Here is an 18,184-nt window from a genome sequence, read left to right as displayed (position 1 = left end):
GACAATATCACATTACTTTGTAGTTATAATTACTTAAATCCTGTATCTGTTTCTATTTCTCTGCATACATTTTTATCTTGCTTTCACCCTGTTCTTCATTGGTCAGGACCCCATAGAATAAACCACCACAGAGCAGCTATTATTTGGGTGTGGATCTCATCTCAGCACTGCAGTGACACTGGGGTGCTGGTGGTGAATTAGTGTAGTCTGTGTTGTGCTTGTGTGTAGGAGTGAATCAGACACAGCAGTGCTGCTGGAGTTTTTAAACACTGTATCCACTCTAGGGCTTCTTAATATTAGAAAGATTCTACATTGCACACATGCTTTTTCGGTTATTTATATCTCAATATTAAACAATGCATGGCCCATGACATCACCAGCCCCGCCCCCACCCGTAAAGTCAGCACCAAGCACTCAAAACCCGAGGAAAACAGCAAAAAAACAGTAATCAGGCATTTACATGGCTTTTTAAAAAGTTAAATAAGAGTGTTTTTTTTCTGGGATTAAAAGCGTGAATTCAGCTGTAACTGGAAATATCTGCGCAAAACTGTGCTGGACTGAGATGCACAGCTTTCGACACGTGCATTTACAAGCACGTGCCCAACCATGTGGATGGAGGCCATGCGGTTAAAAGTACTTACCTTATATTCTCAGAATAATAGAGGAGGCAAAGTCCTTATTAATACTCTTGATTTTAGTAGAAATTATACTATAGTAGTAGGCAGTGTTGGGCACGTTACTTTGAAAAAATAATTAGTTATAGTTACTCGTTACTTCTCCAAAAAAGTAACTGAGTTACTAACGGAGTTACTCCACTATAAAAGTAATTAGTTACCAGTAAAAGTAACTTTTGCGTTACTTTTTATTATTCGCCCGTCAAAAAAAAGGAAATCAATTATGCATTTACTATTATTATTAGAAAAATAACAAACGAAAATAAACCCAAAATGTTGACAAAAATATAATCTAACGAATTTCAAAAAAATAAAACGAAATTCTGCACACAACCAAAGAAAATTACTAAAACTTGTAATACTGAAAAAAGCGGAAAAACGCGTCTGGGGATGAAATTAAACAAACCAAGCCACACTCAAAAGAAATATGTATATATAAAACAAAATAATAGACAAAAACAACAATTTAATGCCCGTTAAAATGGTATTAATATAACAGCTTCACCAAAAGGGAATAGAGCTTAGATTGGGCCCAAAAAACCGACCCGACCCAGTCCGAGCCCGTGCACGTTCTACCCAAGCCCTACCAAACCCGAACCATAAACTGTCATTATGAGCCTGACCCGATCCGCCCAATAAACTGTCTGTTTTCGGGCTGATTGAATGAGCGAAATATAATCAGAATTATGTTAATTTACACTGTAACATAGAAGCATAGAACTATTATTTAATTTAAATGATTTTTAAGAACAGCTACACACAATGCTGCAAGTCAAACGCGGAGGCGTTCACGTGCGCCCAGAGCTACGTGATTACATTTTTCATTTTTATTATAGTTTAATTTTATTTTGTTTTTATTTTTTCTGTTCAGTAAGTTTTTGGGTGGGCTTGCTAGCGCGAGCGCTTTACACAAGAACTAAAGGACCACGAGGTGCCGCGCGCTCGGCACAACACCGCCCGCTGTACAACTCCGCTGTACAACAGCGCTTATAAATAAATTAAACACAAAAATGAGGGTATTCTATCAGTAATTTCAGTTCGTTTTAGTTAGTTTTATAAACACAAAATACAGTTCGAGATAGTTATGTTTTTTCCTTTTAATTACCGTTTTTATTAGATTCAGTTAACACAAATGTTTTTTCACTTTCAGTTTTCGCTATTTCGTTTGCTTTAGTGAACAATAATAATTGGTTATTTATCACACCAGAGCTTTATATAAAATAAAAATAGGAGCCCGATTTCGGGTCGGTCCTCGGGTCAGGTGGGATTCGGGCAGAGAATCTAAGCTCTAAAAGAGAAAGCAGCAGCACCACAAAAACCGGAGCAGCTAAAAAGAGCTTAACGTCCTTAATTCGGAACTTGGGCTGTCCACGGCAATCACTGAATTGATAACAGCACGCAAATCGTCACAATTGTGCCTCACTTCACCACGCCAAACCACAGGCACAGCGACCAGAAGCTCAAGTTCACCGGACAGAGGAGGGGTTAACCAGGGCAAATCCAGTAAAAAAAAGCGGCTAAAGTAACGTGCAGTAACGGGGTGTCGGAAATGGTAACGGCGTTATAGTTACAGTCAGAGTAATTAGTTAGATTACTCGTTACTGAAAAAAGTAGTTTTAACGCCGTTACTCCCAACACTGGTAGTAGGTGTCTAAAAATGCTGGGAAGCATACCAAATCAATCTGAATTCATTATAATATTGCATTTATTATATCAGTAATAGGACCCTTTAAACGCTATGTCTCATTCTTTCTCTGTATTTTCGCTTGTGTTTGTTGAATGATTTTGAATTTAAGTTACCACACAGAGTCCTGAGGCCTTTCCCCCACTATTGATTCATGAGGTAATAAACAGGAGGGAGCAGAGCTAGCCTCGGCAGCCACCATCCAGGAGGCAATCTGCCTGATTAAGCGCTGGCAGCAATCAGGGTTTTTTTGCCAAAAAAAAACAAAAAGAAAAACAAGGAAAGATTTCTAATTAATGAAACATTGACGCAGCTGATTTGTTGCAGCGTTTAATGTTGTATAAGGGGCCGGTGTCTTTGTTTTGTAGATACGCTAATTTGTTTTCGGTGGGTTTGTGTTTTTTAAAAAGATTACTATAGAGCATACTCAATTTAGCACCTAATTCATTTTAGACTCGGGAATGATTTCTGAATTCTGTGTATTTGATATGGGCTGATTCAGGTTCATGGTTTTGAGTGAAGGTCTGCTGAGGACTGTACTTTATAAAGTGGTGTTAGCTGGCTGGGCTGGTCAGTGCTTGTAATAGTGTAATATACGCAGCTCTGCTCCCCTGAGTGTACAGTAACTGGTCTGGACATGTGTGTGTGTGTGTGTGTGTGTGTGTGTGTGTGTGTGTGTGTGTGTGTGCGTGTGTGTGTGTGTGAATTGGTGAGGAAGCTGGCGAGTATTATAGCCTGGTGAAGCTTTGACCTTTGCAAAATTAGTCATCAGGAAGCTGCATTTTAATAGTGCACTACATACTAATACTATGAGGTATATACTATAGTCGCGACCTATTTTTATATAATTCAAACCAAACTAATTTATTGAATTTATTATAAAATAGCTTTCAAAAACTAAAAAAAAAAAAACCTAAAAGTAAAATAAAGAGCAATTTATTTAAGAAACTGAGGAGGAACATGACAACTATAAAAGTTACTACACTAAAATTACATTTCAAAACTGCACAAAATAAATATTTTATGTTTTATATTTTTATATCTCAGCATTCAGAGTACATTATTAAAAAAAAAAGTCTCTTTCCCCCCCCCCCAATATTTCCCCAAATATAAAAGCACACAATAAGATACGCATTTAATATGTTTACTGAATTTTTTTAAATGAAAGTTGAGATTCGTTGCCATGTGCTAATTGTACTAGTGTAGGTTTGGCAAGTTAGTAGTTTACTCCTTAATTTGTTCGTTAAATGTGATAATAATATACTAGCATTTTGTATGGCTGTGTCCCAATTGCATACTAAACACTAATACTATGGGTTATATACTATATACTATCTTAACCTGTCTTAATAGTGCAGGTTTGGCAGATTAGTGCACAAAATATTATTATAGTAACACATTTTCACTAACAGGAAATGATGTAGCTTTGCCACTGTAATTTGCCCATCATTTTTTTTCTTCATATGTTTATTTATTATCCTCCCTTTTTCCAGTCATATATGATATGAATAATGTACTACGCTATGTGTCTGTATATGTTGTTTATTCTGCATTTAAAAAAAAAGGTTCTTCAACTGCCATTGATGCTGCATTTACATAGCTGTCCGAGTAGCTTCTCCCTTTCCATTTTTTGCATTGCATTTTGTAATAATAATAAGTGCCCATTGTAACTACACTCAAAAAACAACCAGTTCTGAATATGTAGCCTGGATATGGCGTCACAAAAATATCAAAAGTCGGGGGCGCAAAAATACCAGGTAAAAAAAAAAAAAAAACTACATGTTTTAACATTTTGCGTGTGTAAATTTACTTCTCGCAAGTGCAAACTTGAAAGGACATTATGTGCTCACCGAACAAAATATTCGGCTTTATTATTCTCCTTCTCAGGTGTTTTTTTTTCTCTTGAATTTACAGTTGTCTTGTGCACTATGCAAATTGCCTGCAGTGGCTCTTTTTGCTCAAGTGAGGCTTTTGGGCTCAAGTGTACATAGGGGTGGTTTTGATAGATTGGGGGCGGGGTCAGAGTCATCTCTCTCAGAGAATGCTATTGGGCGATAAAAAAATGAAAAATGAAGCTTGTGAGCAATATTTTATTCAGCGCGCACACGATTCCCTTTTTTTGTAAGCGAGTTTCACAATTTACACACAACAAATGTTAAAATACGTGCTATGCAATTGGGATGCACCCCCACCAAAGCCACCAAAGGCTGATGACAGTCCAGAAGGTCATGCAGTAACTCGTAATAGCAGCGAGTCATCTTCACTGACGTGTCTGCCGTTTGTCTGGGTGGAGATGACAGAGGAATCCATGTTTGAAGGCACTGTGGTCAGCTCTGAGAGTAATGTTTTTGCTGTTCCAAAAAATTGCAGGATCTGTGTGTGAATATTCAAGCTAAAAAAAAGTAGGAGTATAGTAGATGGAGTATTGCAGGACACCATTAGGAACCTCGACAAACATATAAAAACAGTTGCGTCAGCCCGACCCCATACTGATAGATGCTACTTCTGCACTTGTTGCACTATAAATATTGCCCATATCGTCTATGTTTTCAAATCCTTAATTGTTCCTATTAACCATCATCTTCCAACACTTTTCTCTGGATGTAATGTTTTGGACTGTTGAGTGTATAATTAAAGATAATGTTTTTGTTTGATTGTAACATTCTGAAATTAATGCATTTTACAATTCCATCATGTAGACCTCACCATCACAGATGCGTCATTACGAAATTGTTACATAATCTTCAGATTTCTTGGAATTCCCTATGTTTGAAGAGTAAGTTTAAGAGTAAGAGTAAGCAACAAGCCCCTATGTTTTAAGCAAGCCCTGACTTTTTGACGCTTTCTGGAGAACGGCTCTTTATAAGAGGTCTGAGCAATGCAGGGTAGCTTGGATTGAGCCCATCCATCTTTCTTCCCAAGTCCCCTGTAGCGTCATTAACAGCTATCTGTCTTGCTAGACATATGAAAGTTGTCTGGAGTGCGGTCCACATTGTTTTGAGATGTAATTGTTTTGTTTTTCTTCTTCTTCTTTGTCTTTTCTTTGTCCTCAATACCCACGTGAATCATTCATCCTCATCATTTTGGTTTTGTGCATGTGTGCCTGCGGTATGTGTGAATGTGTGTTTGTGTGTGTTTGTGTGTGTGTGTGTGTGTTTAAAGGATTGATGCTGTTAATCTGCCTCTAACAATACCTAATCTAGAGAGAGAAACGAAGCCTATCTTTGTACGAGTGCCGGCAGAGACAAATCAATAAAGACAAAGAACTCACACTCACATTTAGATTCATTGTTATAGTCATAATGCTGCAAATGCTATTAGCTATATTTGGAACAAATATCTCTGCCAATATTCAGAGTGTTGGGAACTATGAGCGTGCATTTGCTATAATACAAAGTGAGTTATTTAATTATGGGTATTTATATCTCCTGAGGACGTGACTGCCATAATGTGCGAGCAGCTCCAGCAGTTTGTGGTGATCTAGCCGCCAGCATTGCACTGCAGAGAGGGCTAATAATTGCCATAAACGTGGCTTACTTCTCACAATAGCTGTTTCCCTGCTATGATAATTGAAAATTAGCAGCGACATGCTGGTGTTTTTTTGTCATAGCCAGGCAACGGTAATTGCTTTTACATGTAAAACAAGGCCAGCTACTGAGAATGATGTGTTAGCTCCAGCACATAGCAAACAATATACATGTGCTGCTTTCCACTGTGTTAGGAAGAGCAGGGGCTTCTGGGAGATGGAGTATAAGGGAAAATAAATGTAATGAGCTACTACACAGCGCTCTTCCATATTCTTACTAATTTAACTCAACTCAGGTTATCACACACACATAAAAGTTTTAATGTCTTAGGAATGAAAAATATCTACAATGTTTTTTATTTAACAGAAGGGTGTATTTTGCTTAAAAAATATAGAATTAGAATTGTATAATTGTATAATTGTATATATTGTATAATATACTTATTTACAACCTTTTGTATTCATACTACAGTTGTTTTACTAATGTGCACTACTGTACTTTATACTAGTATGTATCACTATACTTTAATAGTTAATTACTACCTTTAATTACTACTAAAAACTACCTTTGTTATTAAATATACTAAGTACATGAGTACTAATATCATTAGAGCTCAATAGTTAGTTATTACCTTGACATATTGTCAGTATTACACTCCTTAGTTATACTATTATACTGCCTTTTTTATGCTCATTAAACACACTGTGTAAGGCCCTGCAAATAATTGTATTTTTGCGCACTGTAAGGTGCACTTAAAATCCTTTAAGTATAGTGTTTTACAGGAGTTTCAGTTTAATTCTTCAATTGCATTAGCATTAGCTGCTAAGCGCTAGTTCTTTGCTGTTCAGAGGTAAGTGTTATTTTCAGGAGGTCATTTTTTTATTTTTACATACAGTGCTTTTTTGACTTTAAAAGAAAATAGTTTTTTTTTTTTAAGAATTACAGTTGGGTTGCCTAACTTAGCTTAGCTTTACAGCTAACCTTTACCTGCTGAATTAAAAGGGAAACATGGCAACACCTCTCTTCCTTACTAGTGTGTGCCTGGACAAAACTGCTGCACCATTTAAGGTGCAACTGGGTGCAGCTGTGTTTGCCAGCTGCTTGATTGTTTTTTCTGTTCCACCTTAAATAGTAAAGAAGTTCAGTTCAATGCTACAACTTGGTATCCTATTGTTATAGTTATTCCACTATAAATTCTGCAGCTGTATTATTAAATTTCACTCATATTCACGTGAATCTCAAACATACAAAGAAACTCTGACACTTTTAAGCTTTAACTCTGTGAGGAGCAGTCTAAAGACACTATATGGATGTGATGGGTGATTACACTCTTCTTATATCATTCTAAAACGAGCCAATAGTTATCCAGTGTCTAAAGCCACATATTTGTACTTAAGATGGAAAGTAATTTATACAAGTTTAAGTTTGCACTGAATGGAAGTAAATTTAACTTATCTAGACAAACAGACAGACAGAAAGACAGACAGTCAGAGATAGACAGACAGACAGACAGACAGACAGATAGATAGATAAATAGATAGATAGATAGATACTTTATCTGTGCATATTGGGCATTATAAAGTACTATAAAGTACTACAAAATAAGTTCTAAATAACTTATCTTGTACCTTTATTATCTTTCTTGCCACTATAGTATAATAGTACTTGGTATAATAGACGCTTGGTATCGAGACCTCAATTCCGTGACCAAAATGCAGCATTGTAACCATCTAAACCATCCTTGCCTTGTAGTTTTAGGCTATATCCATAAATTTGCTTTGGGATAAATAAAGTATCTATCTATCTATCTATCTATCTATCTATCTATCTATCTATCTATCTATCTATCTATCTATCTATCTATCTATCTATCTATCTATCTATCTATCTATCTATCTATCTATCTATAGTATATCAACTATATGTTTTAATGCATTAAAGATATCACTTAGATATACCTGCCACACAAAAAATGAAGCTGTTGCTTCAAGTAATTGAGAAACATAAGGCTTGCCCTGTAATAGTCTAACAGCATGGCAGCAGGTGTGCGCTTTGATTAGCAGTGAAATATTAAAATACCTAATAGCAGTGTGTCAGGTCAATTTTCCAATTACCCGAAACTCCCTCAAAACAATTTACTGAGCCGGCAAATGGGTCTTCAATACCTTTAATAACAATTCAATAACAACAGTTTCCTGTGCTGCAGATGTAGCTTACAGCCATAGCATTCAAATTCACCCGTAACCCTCTCTCTCTCTCTCTCTCTCTCTCTCTTTCTATTGGCAGGACATTGTATTGAACACTCAAGTGGCTAATGTTACTGATACATGCATACACTGTGTAAAGTGTGTAAAGCCAGCATGCCTTGGGGTAGAGCTGATGCGGTAATTACATTATCAACTTATCGTACGATAAATGAACATGATGTCAATAAATTTTGCCTGCTTCTGTATGACCTGTATTGTTTACTAGCAAGTTTTTTTTTAGCCAAGGTGTTTATTTTATCCAGACGCATTGTTCTGTTCTCCTCTGCTCTCTGACAGGTAGGCATTCTCTACATGAGCACACAGTTTTACTGCTGCTGTAGTCTTTTCCATTGTTTAATCAACCAATACTTTGACATCTGTAACTTAAATAAATACAAGACAAACGGAAACCATTTTCATTTTCATGTGTGAATTTCGAGGAGAATACAGTGACATCCATTAAAAACTTCCAGCAGAAAACCCAAAGACTTAAGTCTAAAGGGTTTATGAAGTCACTCATTTTGATTATACTCAATGAACATTCGCAATCTGTAGTGGAAAATGTTGGATTTTACAGCCTGTTTGGAGCATTTGTAGTCATTTGTAGGCATATTCCGCCATGAATAAATTGTAAAGAAATGTGTTTTAATTTAGTGTATTCCTGTATATTGTTTTGCTCTTCTAATTAGACACGCTGTGTGGCCAACTTTTGCCTCATGATGTAACTTGTAAGCACAACATATAAAAATGTTTTATAATTTTGTGTGAAAATTGAATGTGGAAGGTATATATGTTATATATTTGCAGCATCTCATTGCAAATAAATAAATTGATGTATTGCAATTTGCCCTCAGTACTGGAATACAATGTAGACTTTTTTGGCATGCAGGCATTTATCATCCATTATCCATTTCCACCCAGCCATACTCAGAACTGTGAAGATTTATTCTTTCTATCACAGATCTAATCAGTTTAGATAAAACCGGAAACACATCAAACAGTGAGTGTCTTCATATCACTCTCCTTCCATCAGCAGAGGAGAAAAAAGTGCTTTCCTGTGCATGTGAAATCTCTCTGTTTCTCTCTCTCTCTGTTGGTCTAAATGTATCAGTTAAGGACATTAACCTGCAGTCTTTTAAATAAACCTGTTACTTTAGTAAAAGCATCTGCAAATAATCTGGAAAATCGGATAATATAGATCAACTGAAGGTGGAATATCATAAATACATCATATAATGGATCAATAATCTGATAAAGCAATATATGAACTAACCCCCACAGTACTTCTGTGCAAAACTGTGTCTGGCTTGAAGAACTGCCATCTGTTGTAGTTAGGCATGTAAACACTAACTCTGGCCTAAAGGCATAGATTGATTCTAATTAAACCCCTGATTAACAAATTTTGACAATTTTTTTTAACAAATGATTGATGAGTAGGAATCTGGTCCTGAATGCATTAATGTACAGGTTTACTGTCCTGCAAATGCTGCTAAACTAAATCTCCTATTAGTATTTATAAAAAAGGATTGCACGGTACACAATAATACAATACACTTAATATTCCTCTGTTTTTTGTACAGTGTATACAGTATATTATATGAATATTTTTTTATTTTATTGTGTATGTTTATATGTGCACATTGTATATCATTACTAGATTGCATTTGTCATTTAGTTTTTTTTAGGCTACTGCGTTAAATTATGTTTTGGCAACACTTTATTTGGAGTAGTCCGTTGTAAAAGTTTAATGAACCCATAACAGCATATCAGTAACACATCAACAATATATCAGTGTAGAAGCTATAATGAATCATTTGGATTAATAAAGTTAGATATCTTGAAGCTGTTCTGTTGATTAATTACTTAAATGTAGTAGATGTACTGAGGGGGTGTGCTAAATTTAGGTGCGTTCATTAGATAGCTGCTTGATTTTAGCTAAAGATGATTGTATTGTGGGCATGGGAAACTAATGGTAAATTACATAAAAAAACAGTTGCAAGAAAATCTTCAAGTGAAGCTAAAAACGATTAACACTCCTGTTATGTTCTGGGTCAATTTGACCCGTTTTAAAGTTTGAAGATCAATTAAAAATAGTTAAACGTATTTTTTCAGTATGAAACTTCTTCTGCTTGCCTTAATTAGTGTAATGATCATATAATATGAAAATGGTTCATCTCACATATCTGCAACTACCCCCTGCAAAGACAAAATCTAAAACACCATTGCTGTTTCTGACAATGGAACATAATAAACCAGAATTAGAAGCAAAGTGAGCAGAATTAGACCTCTAAATGACATTCTACTCCACATCTAATCTTCAAGCAGAAGTTCTCTAGTGTATGAACAGATTTGCAAAGCACCACTATGATAACACTAACAAAGGAGTAGGAGAAATTTTCAGAGCCAGAGCATAGTTCTCTCAATCTGTCCCTGTCCCTTAAAAGACCTCTAACTGTGATCCACAAAGAAACACATGGCCTGGATCTGAGCGAAGTCCTGTTGGTCAGAATAACAGCTTTATGAAATACAAAATGGCACAAGCACTGACCACAAGCACTTTCCCTCAGAACATTCTGCACCACGGAAGCTCCTGACCTGGACATGTGTTTCACTGACATAATCTCCATGTCTAAACTTTTCACTCTGAAGTCTGTCTTTCTCTCTTTCTCTCTCTGTGTCTCTCTCTGTGTTGATATTAAACAGTTTGAGAGGTTTTGATGTAAGCGAGCGTGTTTTTTAGCCTGGTCTATTGTGGGTGTTACAGGACACCGTGGCCTAAAAATGTCAGGCAGGAGAATGAGATGAACTAGTTCAGTACTAGGACTGAACTGTAGTGAATTAGACCATGTTTTTTTTTTTTTTTGCTGAGGCCCATCCAATGGAAATTTCCCATAGACACAGCCATATACAAAGACAATTGACATTATTATGATCTTGATTTTTTGTTTTTTTGTTTCTACAATCACTTTATGAGAGTACAGAACACTCAGTAGTTCTGTGATTACATGCTGTAGTCCTTCTGTTTCTTTGCATACTTTATTATCCTCCTTTCACATTGTTCTTCAATTGTCAGGACCTCACAGGACCACCACATACAGCTCTGGAACCAAATTGAAGACCTCTGGAATATAATCAAGAGGAAGATGGATGATCACAAGCCATCGAACCAAACTAGACTGCTTGAATTTTTGAAATGTTGTCTGTAGTTTATAGAATAAAATAACATTGTTCATTTTACTCAAACATATACCTATAAATAGCAAAATCATAGAAACTTATTCAGAAACTGAAGTGGTCTCATATTTTTTTCCAGAGCTGTATATTAATTAGATTATTTATTCGATAGTGTGTCATTTTCAGCACTACAGTACGGGTAAATCAGGCACAGCAGCGTTGCCGGAGTTTGTCAACACATGTGAGAACTGATAAAGGGCTGGAGGATGTCCATAACAAATTGTGCATCAACAGATCAGATTCAGAGCTTCTGACTGTGACTTTACATCTACAAGGTAGAGCAGCTAGCTAGGATCTGCTGCTAATGTTAGTCTTGGTGCCAGATATCACAAAACACTTTGAGAGGTCTTGTAGAGTCTATTCCTCAAAGAGACAGATCTGTTGTGGCCTTCAAAATATTAGGCAGGTGTTTTTTACACATGATTATGTTTTGGCAGATAGGTGCACGCATAGCACATTCATACCTAGTGACCCAGGAGCTGTTTTGGTGCAATAAAATAGCTTTTATTTCCTCAGTAAGACATTCTATTGTGATTTGATTGTGTTTTAATGCTATATAGTTCACTGTAAATAAGACTACTGTACAGTGTGAGGTGAATGAGTAAATGGAAATGAGTAAATGGAAGAAAATATGAGCAATAACGTGTTTCCAAATGTTTCCACAATCAAAAAGGCAATGAACATTTATCTCAAGACCACAGGCTGAAGATTATTCTTAAGAAAGCTCTCTTTGCACTCTTGGGCATTGCATATAGTCAGTAAGAATGAGGCCTTAGGGGCTACTTGTTCCCTGTTACACACACACACACACACACACACACACATATAAACACACAGAAATACACAAAACTGGGTCTGTGCCAGCTTTCACACTGCCTCCCTGTTATCTAATCCAGTTTGTGTCTCTCGATGGACTTCAGGAAGTATCCAGCATGCATAATCACCCAGCCGTGCACTGTGGTGTCCCGAAATACCTTACCCACAATGCCCTTTCTGCATTGTTATGATCCTCCACCCAACTGTATATAAAAAACAACGGTACAAACAAACTGAAATTCTCATGCAGCAGCTTGTTTGATCCTGTACTCTGGATTCCTTAGTTTATTCTGATTTACAGCACGTTGTTTGTTGTGGATGTAATGGGGTCAGTCATATTCTTGGTCGTTTCTTGTGATTTAATGTCAGAATAACTGCATGCGATGGGGAAAGGTTTGCATTCAAGACTTTATAATTTGAGCACATGCTCAAGCACAAGCTTTCGTATTTATTTACTATTGCACTGTACAAATTTCACCAACATCACACTGGGAATGATGTGAGGACAGAGAGTGCCACTTACCCAACCAGAGAGAATGTGGCCAATTGTTCTCTCTCTGACTCTGGCTGCTGATGGCAAGCAGCATGATGTGGAATTCAAACCTGTGATCCTTAGATAATAACAAGTGGTTCTTTGACTGACGCCACAGTAGAACCATTTTGGTTACATGAAGTACCATTTTCCTTATTCACCAATATCTTACTAGCATTTTTTTACATTAATTTTTAAAGAAAATGTAAGCAAGAAGTCTATGTCAGATTCTCTGCATGAGGTCTGATGGTCTGATGAGACATTTTATCATTAATACAAGAGCCTGACTGAAGGAGAGAGCAAAAAAGAAAGAGAGCATAATGAAAAGATGATGACTCAAAATTCCGCACATGCTTTAATATCATATTTATTCTTATTTCTCACCACCCATCCACCCATCCACCCATCTATGCCTCAGCTTCTACCTCTACATCCATCACTACCTTCTCTCCACCTATTGCTCTCTCTTTCCAGCTCTGGCCTTTTAGATGTGCCTCACTCTACATCATTATGAAGTCATATTAATCAGAAAATAGAGTGACATTTAATGTGTTCACATTAAAAGAGTAATCAGAGAAATGAAGTGGATTGCCTCATTTTGCTTACTAATCACTGTTCTTTTCAGACACACCCTCCCCCGCTGCTGACCAAGGGGAAAAGTGGGAGAGAGAAATAAGAGAGAGACAGAAAAGTAAGAAGAGAAAGACAGAGGAAATAAAGAGCTGAAAGGAGTAGAACATTAAAATAGTAATCAGAGAAATTGAAGAAAGTGAATTGCTTCATTTTGCAATGAGAAGAGAGAGAAAAAAGATGGAAAAATGGCAGGGAGACAACATAACAGAAGTGAAAGAGAGATAGAGAAAAGTAGAAGAAATAAAGAGGAGAAATATGGAGATAAGTAAAGAATAGAGGGTAAAATGTAAATGCAGGTAAGAAAAAAAAGGACAATGAGAGAAAGAGGGGAAAAAAGAGGAGAAGAGAATGAGAGAATAAACAAGAAAAGGAGAAGGGAAAGATACAAAAGGAATACAAAAAGAAAAAACTGAAAGAGAGGAAAAAAAAGAAAGAAGGTACAGGAGAGAGAAAAGAAAATGAAAAGAAAGAGAGATGAAGAGGGAAGAAAGAATTAGTGAGGCTTATAAGAAGTGAGAACAAAAGGGTAAAGCAATAGAGGTAGAAATAAGATGATAGAAAGGAAGAGAAAGAAATAAAGAGTAGAAAGAGAGGGGAGGAGAGAGGGTGAGAAAGAGGACTGATAAAAGAAAGGGTAAGAGGCAGAATAAGCAAGAAAAGAGAAGGGAGAATATGGAGAGGGTAGAAAGAGAGATATAGATATTGTCCGAGAGAGGAAATGGAGAAAATGAGATTATATTATGTTCTAAAGTTGACTGCTCAGTCACATCTGTGTGTGTGTGTGTGTGTGTGTGTGTGTGTTTGAGAGAGAGAGAGAAAGAGAAAGAAAGAGAGAGAGAGTCCACTTAGCACTTGATTGGAAGCACATGGCCCTGACTCTAAAATAGGATTACTTATCCTGGCTGTGTTGAGTAGGAAGCAATCTCTATGGCCTGTCATCACTGTCTGCCTGATTCATTTATTCTGCTCATTATGGCCTCCTTATTATTTTTGAATCAATGGCCTAATTAAGTTTGTGGAATGATTTATATGATCAGTTATTACAGTAGGCGCCCATGTACACACATACTCACACGTTCCAAGACACTACATCATATATAGTCACTGTTAAAGGGAAAACTCATAATTGTATTTTTTATAATAAACAAAGCAATTAAGATATTCTAAAATTACTAAATAAAACCTTGTTACATTTACATTCAGTATTAAAGTTAATTTTAAAGCATTTCTTTGCTCTATCTCCTGTAAACTTATCATTTGAAGAATGAATTCATTCATTAGGTGCTAAAAAATGTTTTTGGAAGAAGTGGGAATTGAAATGTGAATTTGGTTGGGTCTTAAAATACTCAGATGTGATTTACAAGCCTATTTACAGCCCTTTTATTTTACCTCACTGATTTTCCTTTTTATGGAGGACTCTGGTTTTATTGGATGGTTTCCAACATTATGATGAAGCCACACACTATAGCATTATAGTCTAATATAGGGCTGCACAATATATTGTGTAAGCACTGTCATCGTGATGTGCGTATGTGCAATAGTCACATCACAGGATGTGCAATGTCACTTAAGGCAATTAAATCAAACACATCATGTTGCAATGTTTTGATTCTTGACACAAGAAGTAGATACACAGCGCTGTCTCTGTATCTGTGAAAGTGACAGGCTGCTGCTGCCTGAGAAGCACAAGGGGGTGGGGGAGCGCAAGGGGTGGAGGTGGTCAGGAGTAAACATGAGTTAACCGCATGGCCTCCGTATACATGGTTGGACACGTGCATTTATGCTTTTAATCCTAGAAAAACGCTCTTATTTACCTTTTAAAAAGCCATTTAAAGGAATGATTGTAGGCTGATTAGTGTTGTTTTGCTGTTTTCAACTCTTGATCGCTCTAGATTCAAGACAGCGTGTAGGTGAGGGCAGAGCTGGTGATGTCATGGGCCCTGCATTGTTTAATATCGAGATATTTAAAAAAAAAAAGAACATTTGCAATGTAAAATTTTTCCAATATTGTGCAGCCCTAGTCTAATAAGTCTGTCATCAAATAAAATACATATTTGTTTGTTTAGCACCTTTATTGCTGTGACACTCCTACCTAGGGGCTTCACCAGGTAGATATAAATTAGTAATAAATATAAAAGCACTCACACTGAAGTGTTTAAAAACTCCAGCAGCACTGCTGTGTCTGATACGATCATACCCGCACAACACCAGCACACCACTCATACTAACACACCATATCAGTGTCACTGCAATGCTGAGATGGTGATGTTCCACCACCCAAATATCATAATAGCTGCTCTGTGGTGGTCTATCCTGTGGGGTCTGGATCATTAAAGAACAGGGTGAAAGAAGGATAAAAAAGTATACAGAAAAACAGACAGGAAATTTAGTCTGTAAACTATGAACTGTAAGTAAATATGAAAGTAAAAGTTCCTCACATTCACATACAACAGCTGTAAAATATGTTAGTCTATCTATGAACAATGCATTACCCTAGTGAACTCAGTGAGTGTTTCATTTCCATTTTCATTGTATTTTTAGCATCTCAATATGAATATGAATGTAGCTGGTTTTAGAATAGAGATGTTTTTTCCAAGTACGAAAAAATCATTTGCAACAAACACCCAAAACAACCCCAATAGATTCACACACACACACGCAAACACAGTCAGCTGCTTTGCTTTGACAAGTCCCTGGTGAAACGTAAAGGTGCTGCGGTGTAGTGTTAAATATGTATGAAGACGAGTTAATAGTCCTTGTTCAAATATTCAGAGTCGAGCCAGGAAGGCTCTTTTGTTTCTATTCTCGCTGGAAACAGAATGACGAAACTGGGACGCTAACAGATGCCATTTTGGAGCAGTCTCATTGTGACCTAGTCTCGCATATTTACATTTTCAACAAAACCCTATTGCATCAAGACATATTTATGGATTGTGACATCTGTGATGCTAAACAGTGCTTGGAGAGCCAGATCTTAAAGAAAATAAGAATTAGGGAAATTATTAAAAAACTAAATTGACCAAAAAAATCTTACATTAATTTAAAGTGAAAAATAGTACTGTGTTTTTCACACTATAAGGTGCACTTAAAATTATTTATTTTTTCCAAAAATCATCAGTGTGCCTTATAATCTGGTGAACCTTATGTATGAATTTTACTAGTCAGATTATAAGGAGCAGTAAAGCCACTCTGCTGAAGTACAGCGTTATACAGGAGTTTCAGTTTCTCCAGCATCGAAACTGAAGCAGCATTACCCGCTAACCGTGCTAAGCGCTAGCTCTTTCACCGGTCAGAGGTGAGTATATCGAACTGTAGCCTGCACGTTTACTGTGTTAAAACAAGCTACGTGGGAAGAACCACTAGCTAATATCGCCCAGTTTTAGCATAGTGGTTAGCTGCTTTTGCTAATGCTGCTGCACCCAGCCTTAGTGGAAATCTGGAAATCTAAGCTTCTTGTAAATAAACAGAAGCGATTTAGAAGCACCTTAAAATCCAGTGCACCTTCTGAAATAAAATAGACCAGAAAATAGATGTTTATTAATGGTATACCTTATAGTGCACAAACCATTGGCATTAACAGTTTATAACACCTCATACTCCACCACCATGCCAATCAGTATCACTGCAGTGCTGAGAATAATGACCCACCATCCAAATAATAATAGCTGCTCTGTGGTGTTCTCTCCTGTGGGTCCTGACTATTGAAGAACAGGGTGAATGGAGGATAATAAAGTATACAGAGAATCAGATACAGATGCAGTCTAAAAAGAGCTCCTATATGATCAGTGGAGCTCATAAAATAGTGCTCCTAATATTTTGACTTAGAATTGAACTGTTTAAGGTTAATGGTGACCTTTTAGAGGTTTTATTTAACAGACTAACTCATCATTCTGTCTCTTTCAACGGGGAACTAAAGCTATGTGGGAAAAACCACTAGATAATATCGCTCAAGTTTAGCACTAGTTGTTAGCTGCTTATGCTAATGCTGCTGAACCCAGCCTTAGTGGATTATATTTTGACTTAGAATGGAACTGTTTAAGGTAAATGGTGACCTTTAAAAGTTTTTATTTAACAGACTAATAAATCATTCTGTCTCTTTCAACAGGGAACTGACAATTCATTTGGGCTCTGGCACCTGGATGATGAACTCCAAATGTAAGTACAGTGCACTGCAGCAGGTGCAGTAGGTGTTCCCGCTCCCCGGTGTTGTGTGTCAGAGGCATTTTATGCCGTGTTAAATTCTTTCTGTGGTTGGATGAAATGGGAGTGTCACTGGTTGGTTGTCTGATCTTAGACCCCTAGTCTGAACAGCACAACAATACACATGTGTATCCACACGTGAGGGGAAAACTAGGAATTAAATCCAAAGGTTGCCATGGAAATATCCCCACTTGTGTTGACACATTTGACAGGCATCCATTAGAGTATTACTGGCAACAGCACAGCCTCAGTGTCAGTTTAGGAGTAAACTCCTCCCTAGAGATTTGTTTCTCAATCTAGTGGTAAAAATGTCTCTTAAACACACACACACATGCACTTGTTATTGACCGAATGCCCCCCCACACACACACACAGACACACACACAGATAAATCCACACTCAGAGCTCTTGTTTACCCCAGTGTTTGTCTCTTCTCCCAGAACACAAAAATAGAGTCAGCCCTCAGTCCATGTGACGTAAACCCACAGTTTCGTTTGAAACACTCACTGAATATCTGCAGCGTGATCCTCATCTGCTTCTGTCATTGATATTTTGGCCCTGTCCTAACTTTACAGACCGTAACAACATCTAAAAAACAAAAAAGGACCTAATTTGTCTGAACATTTCCTAAATCCATC

General features: G+C 36.9%; 1 protein-coding gene across 4 annotated transcripts in view; it reads left to right on the top strand.

Annotated features, from left to right (window-relative positions):
* Positions 1–18,184, top strand: part of dlgap4b (discs, large (Drosophila) homolog-associated protein 4b) — a 194,114-nt gene that overhangs the window by 101,532 nt on the left and 74,398 nt on the right. For all 4 annotated transcript variants that reach the window (XM_022675702.2, XM_022675700.2, XM_022675704.2 and 1 more), the window contains exon 3: positions 17,452–17,501. The gene's annotated coding sequence lies outside the window, so the exon portion shown is untranslated. The remainder of the gene's footprint in view (positions 1–17,451; positions 17,502–18,184) is intronic.

This window comes from Astyanax mexicanus, chromosome 5, assembly GCF_023375975.1.
Source record: "Astyanax mexicanus isolate ESR-SI-001 chromosome 5, AstMex3_surface, whole genome shotgun sequence".
NCBI lineage: Eukaryota > Metazoa > Chordata > Actinopteri > Characiformes > Acestrorhamphidae > Astyanax > Astyanax mexicanus.
This window is presented reverse-complemented; position numbering and strand designations above follow the sequence as displayed.